Source organism: Olea europaea, chromosome 18 (assembly GCF_002742605.1).
Source record: "Olea europaea var. sylvestris chromosome 18, O_europaea_v1, whole genome shotgun sequence".
Classification (NCBI taxonomy): Eukaryota; Viridiplantae; Streptophyta; class Magnoliopsida; order Lamiales; family Oleaceae; genus Olea; species Olea europaea.
Genome location: NC_036254.1, coordinates 8,007,650 through 8,017,392, shown reverse-complemented (window position 1 = coordinate 8,017,392; position 9,743 = coordinate 8,007,650).

Here is a 9,743-nt window from a genome sequence, read left to right as displayed (position 1 = left end):
CATAAAAATGGTGCATAATTGATTATCGAAAATGATGTAGAAGAAAAATATTTGATGAAAAAATTGATTGTCTTTTAAACTTGGAAATAATAGACTGTTATATGGATGTTATATAATCTCTTATGTAAATATTGATGTACATGTAATAATATTCTTCATTCAATACATTGTCCCCGATTTATTTAGACTAAAAATCAAAATGTAAACATTTTAAATAAATTTAAAAAGTTGATAAAAGTTCTCTAAATCCTATAAAACGTATAGTAAAAGTTGAGTTTTTAAAAATTAGAACCAATTAGAATTATGATATCGTGTGTCCGTTGATCAATTAGTCGAATTATTGTTGGTAATTATGTTGGTTTATGAAGTTCAAATATCATTTAGCTACTTTTTAACGCTAGATTGGAAGTTAACTCTTATCCTTGAAAATCTACACAACGTATGTCTAAATTATAATTTTTCTCATTTGAACAATAATAAATTGCATTTTATATACAATATCGTGTCCAAACTCACTCTGATCAAATTAACGTTATTAAATTCAAATAAAGAAATTAGCCTTATACTCGAAAAATATTGGAACCTAATAATTTAGCATTTTCTCTGAACTTTTGAATTTCATACGGTACTCAATAGTATTTTTATTCACTAAAAGAATATTGTTCTCTTTTCGAATCTAAAAAATAAAAATAAACATTGAATTATAGACACAACATTCTTCAATTGTCTCTTTCGTATTTAGGTTGTGCTCATGACCTTTTTCCTTTTGAGTCATCTTGCAACTTTATGATAGCATTTTGTCGAATAAAAAGCATACAATCCAAGCAATTCTCTCTCTCGCCCTATTTTTTTTTGAAATTTTAAAAATTTTATTGTTAAATTTTTAAATTTTTATTTTTTAGATTATTTAAACACTTGTTTTCCATGTTTTGGATGTTTTTAGAATTTTCACTGAAAACGCTCAAATTGTTGAAAATGAGTTTTGAATTTATGTTACAAGTTTATTATTGTTTTCAAAAATGTATTTCCAGGAATATCAGAGTGTTTTGGAAACAATAAACCAGAGGCACCCTTAATCTCTCGGGGATTTTTTTTTTTTTTTCATTTTTATTACATGCAGTATAGTCCATCTTACCTAAAATCTTTAATCTTAGGAGACCATATTGCTCATTCTACATCAATAGAAATCGCTGTTGTATAGTCTAATCCTATTGTTGACCTATAATAGATGGTCATCAAATTTCCTCACCTAGCTAGATATTTTTCATCATAAACCCACTATTCTGCTGCTCCACATGGAGTAACAAAAATAAATAACTTTTTGGGAGGAAGCTATTTCAAACATGCTATTCTTCATCTAAAACATGCCTATTTATAGATTTCCATTCAAGTTTTGGGGTAAATGAGTATTTAGAGTAGGGGACATGTGACTGGCATCAATTAATTGATTTCTGATCAATTCTGTTATCAATTTACGTTTTGTTTGTTTGCTTATGTGTGCTTCATTCATTGATTTTGAAGTTATATTTTATACTTCTATCATGTGTAATTTGATAACAATTTTTGTTGATGTAAAATGGGTTAACAGTTCCTCATTTGTGAGACTTATGAATGTTCTTTCTACATTGCATGAATGTTCTTTCTACATTGCAAGGTTCACATACATATTAATTACTTCAAAAATGTTCACGGAATATGTTTGCCAAAATTCGTTTACGAGTTTTTGTTATTCATCAACTATCAAGTATAAGCAATACAATATTGACACATTAACGTACCCGATCGCGAACATATTCAAAGTTATAATCGTTCTAACGGCTAAGCCAGCTATATTTTGTTGGTAAATTTACTCGGTAGTGTATGAAGTGGAATCCAGTTCTCATATACCGTATTTGTGTTTTAGACACCGAATTCACACTTACCGTATTTGACAATTGCTTACCGTAAATGACAGTGCAACTCACCGTATTTGACCGTGCAACTTACCGTATTTGGAAGTGTAACTCACCGTATTTCTCAGTTTACTGTATATGCTAGTTTGCTCACCGTATATGACAATGACGTAACAACAGAATTTTCACACATTATGATAACTTAAACAACACAGATTTTAGACAAACTGTTTGTTCTCATAAAATAATTTAAATAACACATAACTTGAATTTTCATAAACAAGATTTCATATCTGGGTTCGTATATACAAATATTATCTGATTAAAACAAATTAAACTACTTGAATAAGAATGGTAAATTATATAATTTGCAAAAATATAAAAGCTGTATAAATTTCAGAAAGCTAAATAGGATCTGAAAGCATGCCAAAATAAATCTGGAAGGCTTATAATTCTGCAAATAATTAACGCACAGATATTTAAATTGGAAGCATATAAATTTGGAAATAAACTTTTAACCTGAGGCCTGGGTAAACACGATTTCCTTAAAATAGATTCGCTCCCTCACCGTAAGTGCTTGAGGTCTAGCCCAAGCGTCTGTTTCCCAGGATATAACGGTAAAACGAGCAGAATCTGAGCACCACAGAAACTACTCTGGCGAATTGAGTTTGTGCTCGAACAATATCACCACAAAATTATACTGGACAGAGACCGAGATGCAAAAAGAAAGAAAATATGCAGAATGTTTTTCTCCTATTTTCATGTGTATTGGAACTGTTGGAAAATGGTAATTTATAGGAGTTTAAATCTGCCTATTAACTCCATAACAATAAATAATGGAGTTGTTTTAGTTTCTGCGAGTTTTGGCAGTTTGAGGAAACTCAAAAGTCAGTTGAAGAAAGCAAAAAATTGCAAAACGTAGACACTCCAAACGGGCCAATTTGTTTCTTCGTTCGGTCCGACATTCGTGTACACAAGTCACGCCCGCACACAAGTTCAAGGTCCGAAGGCAATTTAGGTCCGTGATTTGCACCCCCCTGCTCGCGCACGTGGAGAGAGCCTCTATGCTACATATGATTATACCATTCCAATGTGCAATCCTATATAAAGTGGTTAATACTTTCTTCATTTTCCTATGTGGGACTAGACTCATTTTCCCACATAAATCATCTTCCAATGGTCATCTTTGAGCTCCAATTTCTCATTCATCCATTCATCAATTTTGACAAATAAATATATGGTTTCGATGCTCTCACGGAGGAGAACAATGATCAACTTTGATCTTCCAAATTGGACCAACGGGTCCCACCAAAAATTTTGCCAAAGTGAGTCAATTCACTCATTTTTCCAACAATCCCCCACATGAATGAAAATTGTGAGAGACACAAGACTAGGTGAGAAAGTTCAAGGTTGAAGTTTGCGTAGGATAGGTAGGTATTACCCTTTGAACCTTCCCTTGTGAAAGCATATTTACTTTACTAGCTGACCAGTAGACTTGTTGTTCTTGAACTGTTCTGCCGTTTCTGTAAACGATGATATACTCCACACATGATCCTTCCTAACACAATTCAGTTCTCATTATTATGTTCGTTTTGACCATGAACATATGACCGATTTTGTGAAAGTTATTAAGAATTGAGCCCCACACAATTCTCTTAGAAGCGGCCCCACTTCTCTCTCACATAGGTGATTTCTTATTACAAGTAACCCGCATTACTTGGCTCGAACTTCGACGCATGAGAATCATTAAAAAGCGTATTGCTTATCCTTCATCTTTACGGGCATCACTATTACATCATAGGAATGGACAAGAGGAAACACCCCCATAGTTATTTTATTAAGCATTTACAATTAGGTTGTCCCTTTGAACCTAGATCTTGGGATCTCCAGTCAATTAGGTTGGATTTCCTTTATAATGACTTATTCATTCAAGGGCTTAAGTCTCATTCCTTTCAATAATTTCCCAACTAACTTTCTGTTTAACCATTTGGTTAGCAGATCCGCAATGTTATCTTTTGACTTTACATAATCAATAGTGATAACTCCAGTTGAGAGTAGTTGTCTTATGGTATTGTATATACGACGTATATGTCCAGACTTACCATTGTATATGTTACTCTGTATTTTTCCTATTACTGATTGACTGTCACAATATATGCAAATTGCTGGCACATGTTTTGACCATCTTGGAATATCCTCTAAGAATTTGCACAACCATTCAGTCTCTTCACCACATTTATCTAGAGTTATAAACTCAGATTCCATCGTAGATCTAGCTATAATTGTTTGCTTAGAGGATTTCACGATATGGCAGCACCTCCCAATATGAACAAAAATCCACTGGTGAACTTTGAGTCTTTTATATCAGATATCCAATTAGCATCACTGTATCCTTCAATGACCGCTGGATATCTGGTATAATGTAGTCCATAATCATGAGTATATCTTAAGTACCTTAATACTCTTACTATTCTTTTCCAGTAATCAGCTCCTAGATTACTCGTGTATCTACTCAGTTTACTGACCATGTAGGCTATATATGGTCTTGTATAACTCATCAAATACATTAAACTTTCAATAACTCTCGAGTATTCTACTTGAGAGACACTTTCACCTTTGTTTTTAGAAAGATGTTGACTCGTATCTATCGGTGTTCTAGCTAAATCAGTATCATCCTTATTGAATTTTTTCAAAATTTTGTCCACATAATATGATTGACTTAGAACAAGCCCATCTGACGTTCTTGAGATTTTGACTCTAAGAATAAAATCGGCTAAACCCATATCTTTTATATCAAATCTTGAATTCAACATAATTTTAGTGGATTTAATCATCTTTTTATCACGACCAACTATAAGCATGTCGTCAACATAAATACATAAAATGACATAATCATCTTTAGTCTCTTTGACGTAAACACATTTGTCACACTCATTGATTTTAAATTCACTCTCTATCATGACATATCAAATTTTTCATGCCATTGTTTAGGCGCTTGTTTCAAGCCATATAGTGACTTAACCAATTTACAAGCTTTCTTTTCTTGCCCTGGTGACGAAAACCCCTCGAGTTGTTTCATATAGATTTCTTCTTCTAAATCTCCATTTAAAAAGGCAGTTTTAACATCCATTTGATATACTTCAAGTTTTCGTAAAGCAGCAATTGCAAGTATCAACCTAATAGATGTTATTCTCGTCACTGGAGAATACGTATCAAAGTAATCAAGGCCTTCCCTTTGTTTGTAACCTTTTATTACTAATCTGGCCTTGTACTTTTCAATAGTTTCATCTGCTCTCATTTTCCTTTTGAAAATCCATTTATAGTCTAGTGGTTTACTTCCTTGAGGAAGATCCACTAGCTCCCATGTATGATTTTACAGTATGGAATCTATCTCACTTTTAATGATTTCCTTCCATTGAGGTCCTTTCGAGGAATTCACAGCCTGTTGATAACTTTGAGGTTCACTTTCTAGCATATATGTTAGAAAATTAGGACCATACAATTTTCTGTCATTTCTCGTTTGCTACGTCTAACCTCAGTCTTCTCTTCTAGTTCTTCGTCATGACTATTTTCAGTCATAATCTCATATGTTCGTTTGGAGGAGCTTGCTTCCCCTTTGAACTTGTACGAAAATACATGTTCAAAGAATGAAGTATTTCTTGTCTCCAATATCGTGTTTTTGTGTATGTCTGTGATTTTAGAATCATATACAAAAAATCGATAAACACTACTATTATGTGTATAACCAATGAAGATGCTATCTACCGTTTTTGGCCCTATCTTTACCTTCTTTGGTGTTGGAACGGCCACTTTAACAAGACACCCCCACACTCGTAAGTATTTATAAGAAGACTTTTTTCCTTTTCATAACTCATAAGGAGTCTTTTCCATTTTCTTCGAGGCATCTTATTTAAAAAGTAATTTGTTGATAATACAGCTTCCCCCCACATTTTCTAAGATAACCCAGAACTTACTAGCATTGCATTCATCATTTTCTTTAAAGTGCGATTTTTTCGTTCAACAACACCATTTTGTTGCGATAAATAAGGTGCGGTGGTTTCATGTATGATTCCGTGTTGTACACAAAATTTAGCAAATAGTGCTTCATACTCATCACCTCGATAGCTTCTTAATACCTTAATTTTCTTATTAAATTGAGTTTCAATTTCACTCTTATAGAGAACAAATTTCTCTATAGCTTCATTTTTATTTTAAAGCAAATGCACATAATAGTATTTGGTGCTATCATCGACAAAAGTAATGAAATACTTGTTGCTACCTCTTGTCTATACAAGTGTTAAGTCACATACGTCACTGTGAATTAAATGAATTGGTTCTGCGTTCCGTTCAACTGATTTAAACGATGATCTTGTTAATTTTGTCTCAACACAAGTTTCACACTTATATTTTGAATCAACGTGGAACTCGGGTATGCAATTCAAGTTAACTAGTTTTCGTAAAGTATCATAGTTAACATGTCCTAGTCTACCATGTCACAAATTGGAAGACTCAAGCAAAAAAGCAGAAGAATTTACTTTATTCATTTTTGGTTTCACGACCATTACATTCGGCTTAAACATACCGTTGGAAACATAACCTTTTTCGACAAATATTCCATTTTTTGATAGAATGACTTTGTCTGACTCAAATACAATGCGAAAATCATGCTTATTCAAAAGCGACCCGGACACTAAATTCTTACGAATTTTCGGCACATATAGCACATTGTTGAGAGTCGGCTCTTTTCCCGAGGTCATCTTCAGAACCACATTTCCTTGACCTTTGATTTCAGAAGTTGTTGAATTTCCCATAAACAACTTCTCCCCATTCTCAATTGCTTCGAACGTAGTAAACAGCTCCTTATCAGAGCACACATGCTTCGTAGTACCAGTGTCAATCCTCCACTCCTTAGGGTTTGAACCCACCATATTCACTTCAAAAACGACGGTTGAGAGATTCAACCACATTTGCTTTTTTCTTCTTCTTTGACAATCTGCATTCCGAAAACTTGTGACCCACTTTGTCACAATTGAAGTATTTTTCTTGAAATTTCTTTTTAGAAATTCCATATTTTGGTCCTAGCTTGGTCCTTTTGCCACCGGATAGTCCAGACTTATTTTTGTAGTTCTTACTACTTTGACCATACTCCACAACATTGGTTTTAGCCACACCAGGATTGAACCACTTCTTTTCTGAACTTTTGTTATATTCTTCAATTCGAAGTCTAACAATATGTTCTTCAACATTCATTTCCTTTCGCTTGTGTTTAAAATAATTTTTGAAATCTTTCCATGCGGGGGGCAATTTTTCAATAATTGTAGCCATTTGAAAAGTTTCACTCAAAATCATTCCTTCGACATGAATTTCATGAAGAATCACTTGGAGTTCTTGCACTTGACTGATAACTGTTTTGGAGTCCACTATCTTATAGTCCAGGAATCTACCGACTATAAACTTTTTATCCCCGGCATCCTCAATTTTATATTTTCTGTCCAAAGACTCCCACAGTTCCTTAGCAGTTTTCATAGTACTATACATATTGTATAGCGTGTCTGCTAAACTATTCATAATGTAGTTTCGGCATAAAAAGTTTGAATGCTTCCAAGCATCAAGCACACTGATTGGTTGAATATCTCCTTCTCCTTCATTAAGTACAGGAGCAGTCTCAGTCAAAAATTTCGCAAGATTCAAGGTGATCAAGTAAAACAGTATTTTCTACTACCACCTCTTGAAATTCAAGCCATTGAATTTGTCTGATTTCTCTCCATGATTAACCGGAACAGTAACCGTTTGACCAGTTGTTGGAGCCACGATTTGACTCACAACATGACTTGGCAATCTAGCCAAAGTCTGAGCCATAATAAAGCTTGGCCCTTGAGCCACAATTGAGCCCATAGCCTGATTTTCAGTAGGCACAGTTTCTGTTACATCCATGTTGGTCGATTCATTTGCCATTTCTGAAAATAAAACAAAAAAAAATTAGTTTCTAAAATTAACAATATAAGAAACTAATTTTTCCTTTACGAGTCTGTTTTAAGTTTGTTGGTAAATTTAATCGGTAGTGTATAAAGTTGAATTGGGTTCTCATATGTCATATTTGTGTTTTAGACACCGAATTCACACTTACCGTATTTGGCAATTGCTTACCGTATATGGCAGTACAACTCACCGCTTTATGATAACTTAAATAATATAGATTTTGGACAAACTGTTTGTTTTCATAAAATAATTTGAATAACACAGAACTTGAATTTTCACAAACACGATTTCATATCCCGGTTCGTATATACAAATATTATCTGACTAAAACAAATTAAACTACTTAAATAAGAATTATATAATTTGCAGAAATATAAAAGCAATATAAATTTCAGAAAGCTAAATAGAATCTGAAAGCATGCTAAAATAAATCTGGAAGGCTTATAATTCTGCAAATAATTAAAGCACAAATATTTAAACTGGAAGCATATAAATTTGAAAATAAACTTTTAACCCGAGACCTGTGTAAACACAGTTTCCTTAAAATAGATTCGTTCCCTCACCGTAAGTGCTTGAGGTATAGCTCGAGCGTCTGTTTCCCAGGATACAACAACAAAACGAGTAGAATCTGAGCACCACAGAAACTACTTCGACGAATTGAGTTTGTGTTCGAACAATATCATCATAAAATTATACTGGACAGAGACCGAGATGCAGAAAGGAAGAAAATATGCAGAATGTTTTTCTCCTATTTTCGTGTGTATTGGAACTGCTGGAAAGTGGCAATTTATAGAAGCTTAAATTTGCCTATTAACTCCATAATAATAAATAATGGAGTTGTTTCAGTTTCTGGAAACTCAAATGTCAGTTGAATTTTCGTTCGGTCCGACATTCGTGTACACAGGTCGCGCCTGCACACAAGTTCAAGGTTCGAAAGCAATTTCGGTTCGTGATTTGCACCCCCTTGTGCGCGCACGTGGAAAGAGCCTCTATGCTACACATGATTACACCATTCCAATGTGCAATCCTATATAAAGTGGTTAATACTTTCTTCATTTTCCTATGTGGAAGTAGACTCATTTTCCCACATAAATGATTTTCCAATGATCATCTTTGAGCTCCAATTTTTCATTAATCCATTCATCAATTTTGGCAAATAAATATATGGTTTTGATGCTCTCACGGATAAGAACAAGGATCAACTTTGATCTTCCAAATTGGACCAACGGGTCCCACCAAAAATTTTGCCAAAGTGAGCTAATTCACTCATTTTTCCAACATATTTCCCTACATTTCAAGAAGAAAATAAAGTTAATTACCTGGATTAGGTTGGGCAGGGGACGGGGGGTTGGGGGGGATTGAAGGGAGACTTTTCTATTTGGCCTGTTACTATTCCTTTTTATGGAAATATCTATATTACCCTTAATGAAATGATTCTTTCTATATTGCAACATATGTCCTAAATTTTCAAACATTTTCTCTTCCGTTAACTCTATTTTGGATATTTGAATATAAAATCATTCTATGATCTAATAAATAAGAATAATCTACAACATTCATCTCATATCTTTTAATTAAAGTACTATATTCTTCAAATGGTAAATTTGTATTTTTTAATTGAGATATAATATTTTTTATTTCTTCTAACATTCTTTCTAATAAATTATCTAATCTTTCAATTGTATATCCTGGCATTTATCAAAATAATCATCATGCAATTATCCCTGCGATTCTTTTAAGATCTTTAAAAAGATTCATTCTAATTTTAGTAAGAATCTAATAGTTTTACCTTAGGTATGATCTTAGAGTTGTATTCTTAAAATCGAGTGACCATCGAGCTCTGAATTTGTAAACTACTTCCTTCAACGGCCT